Source organism: Penaeus japonicus, unplaced genomic scaffold (assembly GCF_977035675.1).
Source record: "Penaeus japonicus unplaced genomic scaffold, GWHDUDI00000001_assembly GWHDUDI00000016, whole genome shotgun sequence".
Taxonomy (NCBI): Eukaryota; Metazoa; Arthropoda; class Malacostraca; order Decapoda; family Penaeidae; genus Penaeus; species Penaeus japonicus.
In genome coordinates this window covers 29,964,557-29,972,056 of record NW_028234418.1, presented here as the reverse complement: position 1 = coordinate 29,972,056, position 7,500 = coordinate 29,964,557, and the positions used below count along the sequence as shown (strand labels likewise).

The 7,500-nt window shown below is 43.0% G+C and overlaps 1 protein-coding gene across 1 annotated transcript in view; it reads left to right on the top strand.

Moving 5' to 3' along the window:
• The window catches only part of grh (grainy head), a gene marked incomplete in the record, with an annotated part of 654,215 nt that overhangs the window by 415,645 nt on the left and 231,070 nt on the right, over positions 1-7,500 (top strand).

Genomic DNA, 7,500 nt, shown 5'->3' with positions numbered 1-7,500 from the left:
ATTCGCTTGTTTTTTTCTCTCTTTTTTTTTTCTTTTTTTTTTATTTAGTCCTTCATCTACGGACGAATTCTTCTACTTCAGTCCTATAATTTCGTTTCTTCCGTTTGGAATATTTTCGTTGACGTTCACTTTTTTTTTAAGTTTTAGAGTTGGTTTGTTTCTCGCCTTCTCTCTCTCTCTCTCTCTCTCTCTCTCTCTCTCTCTCTCTCTCTCTCTCTCTCTCTCTCTCTCTCTCTCTCTCTCTCTATCTATCTATCTCTATCTATCTATCTATCTATCTATATCTATCTATCTATCTATCTATCTTTCTCATTCTATCATTCTATCTCTCTCTCTCTATCATTCTATCTCTCTCTTTCTCATTCTCTCACTTTCTCTCTCTCTCTCTCTCTCTCTCTCTCTCTCTCTCTCTCTCTCTCTCTCTCTCTCTCTCTCTCTCTCTCTCTCTCTCTCTCTCTCTCTCTCTCTTTCTCTTCTCATCTTATTCATTTCTCCTCTTTATCCCGGTTCTCTCTCTCTCTCTCTCTCTCTCTCTCTCTCTCTCTCTCTCTCTCTCTCTCTCTCTCTCTCTCTCTCTCTCTCTCTCTTTCTAATCTTTTGTAGTAGCAGTATCATTACTATCACCTATAATCACTTATCTTCTTATTCTTGACGTATCTTATTTCTTTGCTCCGTCCTTTATCCCGTGTCCTTAGTCACACTGTTTCTACCTTTCCCCATCCCCTCTCCACATCCTCTCCTCCATCCTCCATCCTCCTCTCCTCCATCCTCCATCCTCCTCTCCTCCTCCTCCTCCTCCTCCTCCTCCCACGCCCAACCACGACCACTGGTCTTCCGGCGACGCGTCTGTGTGTGTGGGTGACGCCATCCAAGCCCCGAACTGCATCGCATGGGCGGCGGGCGCGACTCCGAACCAGGGACCAGGTGTGAGGGACCAGTGGACGGGGCTCTTGTTTTGGGATGTGCTGAAGGGGGGGTTGGAGGGGGGTGGAGGGGGTGAGGGAGGGGCTGGAGGGGTGAGGGCTAGGGTTAGGGTAAGGGTAAGGGGGGAAGGGGGTGGGGTGGCGGTAGGGAGGGGTACTTTGGTAGGGGGTTTTGTTGATGTTGGGATCTCTTTCTCTCTCTCTCTCTCTCTCTCTCTCTCTCTCTCTCTCTCTCTATATATATATATATATATATATATATATATATATATATATATATATATATATATATATATATATACATACATATATATATATATATATATATATATATATATATATATATATATGTACATACATATACATATATATACACACATATCTATATATATATATATATTTATCTATCTAAAAATATATATATATATATATATATATATATATATATATATATATATATATATATATTTGTATGTATGTATACATGTATACCTGCAATATTCATTACCATTTTCATCCTCTATGCGGGCTTCCAAAACCACAAATGAATAACGATGTGCTAATAACGTACTGCCGAATCACTTGCAACACTATATGCAACACACAAGGAAGGATAATCAAACTCCCAACAGATCTCTTGTCCCTATTCTCGATCTCACGCCCTCAATGCAATACATTCTCCGGTGTTAAGGGCGTATCACACACGTGTTTTGTTCTCCCTATCACACGTCTAACAAGCGCTTCAATCTGTGCACGCATTCGCAAATAACAGCAATGTTGCACGCAAAACGTTTGGAGGTGTGTCTCGACTAGCTTCAAATCATTTTATTAATAATATTATAACTATTCAATATTATTTGGCATCTCTTTTAAAGATGATTATAGGTTATAGGTCTTTTTTGTCTGCGAAAAAATAGACAGGATTCAAAAAGGCGATAATCCCTGAGTGGAACCTCGGATGAGAGAGAGAGAGCGAGCGAGAGAGAGAGAGAGAGAGAGAGAGAGAGAGAGAGAGAGAGAGAGAGAGAGAGAGAGAGAGAGAGAGAGAGAGAGAGAGAGAGAGAGAGAGAGAGAGAGAGAGAGAGAGAGAGAGAATGAGCGAGAGAGAGAATGAGCGAGAGAGAGAGAGAGAGAGGAGAAGCAAGAACGATCCCAACATCAACAAATGAGAATAATGAGAGTCAGTTTTATTATTATTTATAATAATATTGATACTGATTTGAAAATATTTACAGGCTATGATTAGTCCTCATATGACTAATTATATTATAACAAACAATATTTTTATACGTATTTTTGTAACATTCAAAACTAAAAACCTCCTTTTGACTTTTGCTGAATGTACAAATTAAATGGGTCTCGAGGCATTTTCGTGTACACGCACTAATCTGTACAAATTTGAAGGTAGTACACGGCAGTGATGTTGATTAATGGAAGCACACAAAGATTTGCCTGCGTGTGAATAGCCCTTCGGAGTGAGACAGGGAGTAGCGTGCATAAAGGTTAGCGTGTGAGCATGATGTGTTTGAAGACTGTTGATGTGAACTTAAGAAATGGGCGGTATGTCTGCGGTGTTTGGTGATGTAGGATGGATAGACTTTATGTGGTTGATGTGGTTGGGTGTTTGAGAAGGATATGTTAGAGGCGGGGGATGTGTTAGTGTTGATGTGTTAGTGGTGTTGCGGATAACGTTGGTGATGTGTGATGTGTTAGTTTTATGTGGTTGGGTGTTGGTGAAAGATGTGGTGAACTTAGGTGATGTGTCTGTGGTGTTGAGGATGTTCGTGTTCGTGGTGATGTGTGATGTGTACATCTTATATAGTCTATGTGGTTTAGGATATGAGAAAAATGTGTTGGATTAATATGGTCATGGTGGTGGTGATGTGTGATGTGTAATTTTTATGTGGTCTGGATAATCTGGTATTTGAGAAGAATGTGGAGGAGGTTAGCGAGAGTAGTGTGTGCAGTAGTAAAAGTAAGGTGGTAAATGTGTAAAAGCATTTAATTGTGGAGTCATAATAAGCGGATTGCGGCAAAGAAGTGAGTTTGTAAAATGAGATGGCGCTAGTTAGATTTTTATTATCAATATGATTAAACCAGTAGAGCATCGTGGGGGAAGATTGTAGATGGGATAACAAAAAGAAAGAAGTTACATTCAGTATAAAAGAAACAGATTTACAGCTCTCCTTAACTAAACACAAAAAACATCTTAACAGAGACAAGGAAATACACATCAGTCCTTCAACTAAGACCAAAATCCTTGACAAAAGAAGAGAGAGAGAGAAAACTTATTAAGAATAATAGAATGAAGAGGGAGAGAGAACTTATTAAGAATAATAAAAAGAAGAGAGAGAGAGAACTTATTAATGATAATAATAATGATAATCAAACGCCCCTCTAACAATATATATATATATATATATATATATATATATATATATATATATATATATATATATATATATATATACAAAATCCCATTTAATTAATCACTCGAATCCTGTCAGTGCGCCCTCGATTCTTCGGCCGCGGTCTATGGTATATAAACACGTTCCAAACACGTTCGCTGAGGCCCCGAGTGACTTCATCCCCGAACCAAGACTTCCTCAACGCCAACCCAGCCGAGATCCCGAAGGAAAGGTTAGGTCAGGTTCCTCGATGCATATCTTCGATCGAAACTTTCAAGGATCATAAATTCGGATTTAACAACTATTATCCCGGACTAAGGAAAAAAAATGGGGGAAATTATATTATGGACCGCCTTCCCTGTCGCAAATTTACATGTTAATCCCCCTCTCCCAGTCCTCCTCCTCCTCCCTCCCTCTCTGTCTTACCTCCCTTCCTCCACATCCTTCTCACTCCTTCCTCCCTTCCTCTCCTTCCCTCCTCTCCTGACATTCCCTTTCTCTTCCCTTCCTCCTCTCCTCACCCTCCCTGCCTCTTCCCTGCCACCCTCTCCCTTCCTGTTTCCTTCCTCCTCTCCTCGCCCTCCCTGCCTCTTCCTTTCCTCCCCCTCCTTTCCTCTTCTCCTCCCTCTCCCTTCCTCTTCCCTTCCTCCTCTCCTCACCCTCACTGCCTCTTCCCCGCCTCCCCCCCTCTTCCACATCCATTTCACCCCTTCCTCGTCCCTTCCTCTCTCCCCCTCCCCCCACATCCTCCCCCTCCCCCCTATCCCCGCCCTCCGAAAATCACCGTGATTAACGATTAGTATCAAATATCTCTCCCCCCCCCACCCCCCTCTTGATATCGATTCACGTACTTCGTGTCGGAAATTAAAAGCAGGTGTTCCACAGGGCCTCGGAAAAGCGCCGATCGAGGTCGAAGGGCACTCGAGAAATAATTGTTTATGACAGATATTATCAGCGTTTTATACCCTAATCTGAGACTAATTGATGTTATAACTTAAGGTGATGACGCGTAGGGGGAGGTTGCCAAGCATTGTTAAGGCGGTGCAGCAGGCACGCTGACGAAGGCACGAGGAAGGTCAAAGGGCCGGGGAGGGGCGGTCGGGGGGAGGGGTGTGGTCTCGAGCTCTTGCTGACAGTGAGGATATGCTGACGGTCGGCGTATGGTGAGGTCGAGGATATACTGACAGTGGGGATATGGTGTGGTCGAGGGTATGTTGACAGTGGGGGTATGGTGAGGCCAAAGTTATGCTGACGGTTGGGATATGGTGAGGTCGATGGTATACTGGGGATATGTCAAGCTCCCTCTAAGATATAGTGACAGTGAGGATGTGATGATAGTGACGATACAGTGACTTGGTGATAGTGATGGAAGCGTCACAGTAGCGTAAGATAACGACGAAGATATGGTGACAGTGGTGGTATGGTGACTGATGACATGAGATAATGTTGATGATTGACCACAATGTTATATAACATAAACACTATCACGATAATGATATGGTACCGATGGTGACTGCGTAAAAAACGAAGATATCATGGAAGAATGAAAAGACAGTGATAAAGGGAACATTAAAGAGAACACTTGTAATGATATGCTTATAATATGAGAGCATATAATGATATGAGATGCTTATGATAAGAGCACAAAATACTACAGTTTGAAGAGATACTGTATTCACGACGATATTGCAAAGAAAGAAATGGAGATAATCAATGTATATGCAAAGAAAGATGTTTGAAAAAAAAAGAAACAATACAATAAGAAAATACATGATATAAAGATGTCATTCTTAATTCCATAGTTCTTTTTTTTATCTTTGGATAATGCGTATATGGTAAACTATTATATATACCCTGTTTGACAACGTAAAACTATATGAATATATGAATATGAATTATATGAAAATATGATATTGCTAATTTTCATAATTCCCGTTCGATCTGTATTTCCGCCGAGCGATTAGAGATGCAAATCTTAGCGTGTTTATTTTCTGCGTGCGATCTGAGTTGAGATAGATTCGCTTGTTGAGACTACTAGGTATATTGTCTTAAACTTGTCCAATGGAGCTTTAATCTATGCTTTGTTTTCTTCATCTTATTCCAAACACCTTCCTTTATCAAGTTCTTTGATATTCTCTTTATTCATTTCCATCTTTATTTGGTTTCCCTTTTTTTCTTCTTGTTCACCCTCGTCGTCTATTCCCCTTCCTGTCACTCATGATTATAGCTTTCCCTTTCTTTTATTTATTCCTTTTCTCCCTAATTCTTTAGATTTGATCCTCTTTTACTTCTTCACCCTCCTTCTTTATCCTTCATCCTCATTTTTCTCTCTTCATTTCCCACGTCTCCTTGAACATCTCCTTTGCTCCTTCAAACACATCTTTCTCTCTTCATTTCCCACGTCTCCTTCTTGAACATCTCCTTTGCTCCTTCATCCACGTCCTTCTCTCTTTCTTACCCTCATCTCCTTCTTAAACATCTCTTTTGCTCCTTCATCCACATCTTTCTCTCTTCATTTCCCACGTCTCCTTCTTGAACATCTCCTATGCTCCTTCATCCCTCATCTCCTTCTTAAACATCTCTTTTGCTCCTTCATCCACATCTTTCTCTCTTCATTTCCCACGTCTCCTTCTTGAACATCTCCTATGCTCCTTCATCCACGTCCTTCTCTCTTCCTTACCCTCATCTCCTTCTTAAACATCTCTTTTGCTCCTTCATCCACATCTTTCTCTCTTCCTTACCCTCATCTCCTTCTTAAACATCTCTTTTGCTCCTTCATCCACATCTTCCTCTCTTCATATCCAACGTCTCCTTCTTGAACATCTCCTTCATCCACATCCTTCTCTCTTCATATCCAACGTCTCCTTCTTGAACATCTCCTACGCCAAAGCCCCCCTCCCCCTCGCCCCTCGAGACCGAAGCGCCGCCCCTTCCCATCTTTTCATCAAACTCAAACTCCTAGAAAATTAGTAATCAAAGCTTGTCTTTTAGAAGACATCATGAGATTCCGCCACGTCTCTTAGGCTTTGCTTTGGCAAAAGGTTGTTTCTCTAAAAAGAAGACGAGGGAAAAAAAAATTGTATTCTCTTATTCCTTCTCTCGTCTTCTTTTTCTTTTTTTTTTCTTTTTTTTTTTCTTTCTGTATTCTACCCTTATCATGGGTCTTCTTTCCTCCTTCTTCTGCTTCCTTTTTTTTTTGTTTTTTTTGTTTCTCCCTCTTCTCCCTCCGTCTTTTCCTATCCCTCCTTTGACTCACCCCTTCCTTCAATCTTTTCCTCCTCTCTTTTCCCATCCTCTCCTCTCACCCCTTTTCCCCACCCTTCTCTCCATCCTCTTTCCTCACTCCCTCCTATCTTCTCCCACCCCTTCTCCTCTTCCCTTCTCCCCTCCCATCCCTCCCATCTTCCCATACCCCTTCTCCCTCCCCCTACTCCTCTTTCCTCCTCTCCCCCGTTTCTTCCCCTCTCTCCACTCCTCCCCCCCAATCCCGTCCAGTCCCCCCACCCCCCTCCCTCCCCCATGTAAGGACGTGACAGCCCAAGATGTCTCGACGTACGCAAAAACCTGGGCCAAGTTACCAGCACTTCCGCGATGGCTCTGGAGTGCGGTTGTGGGAGAGGGGAGAGGGGGGGAGGGGAAGAGGGGGCTGGGGAAAGTGAGGGAGGGAGGGAGGGAGGGAGGGAAGGGGTGAGGGGAGCGTGGGACACATGCAGGTGGGGGGGAAGGGGAGGTTAAGGTAGGCAAGAGGGGATGGGTAAAGGAAAGGGAAGGGGAATGGGGAGGAAAGGGAGGATAGAGATAGAGAGAAAGAGAGAGAGAGAGAGAGAGAGAGAGAGAGAGAGAGAGAGAGAGAGAGAGAGAGAGAGAGAGAGAGAGAGAGAGAGAGAGAGAGAGAGAAGGAGAGAGAGAGAGAGAGAGAGAGAGAGAGAGAGAGGAGGGGAGAGAGAGAGAGAGAGAGAGAGAGAGAGAGAGAGAGAGAGAGAGAGAGAGAGAGAGAGAGAGAGAGAGAGAGGAGCGGTGGATCATGTTGACGATAGCAGGTGGAGCGATGATGGGAGGGGGAGGGGGAGGGGCCGGGGGAGACGAAGGCCGAGTGGCTCACCTTGTTCGCAGTTGGGCGCCGGCTGCTTCTGTGCTGGTCACTCGGAATATTGTTTATGAATTTCATA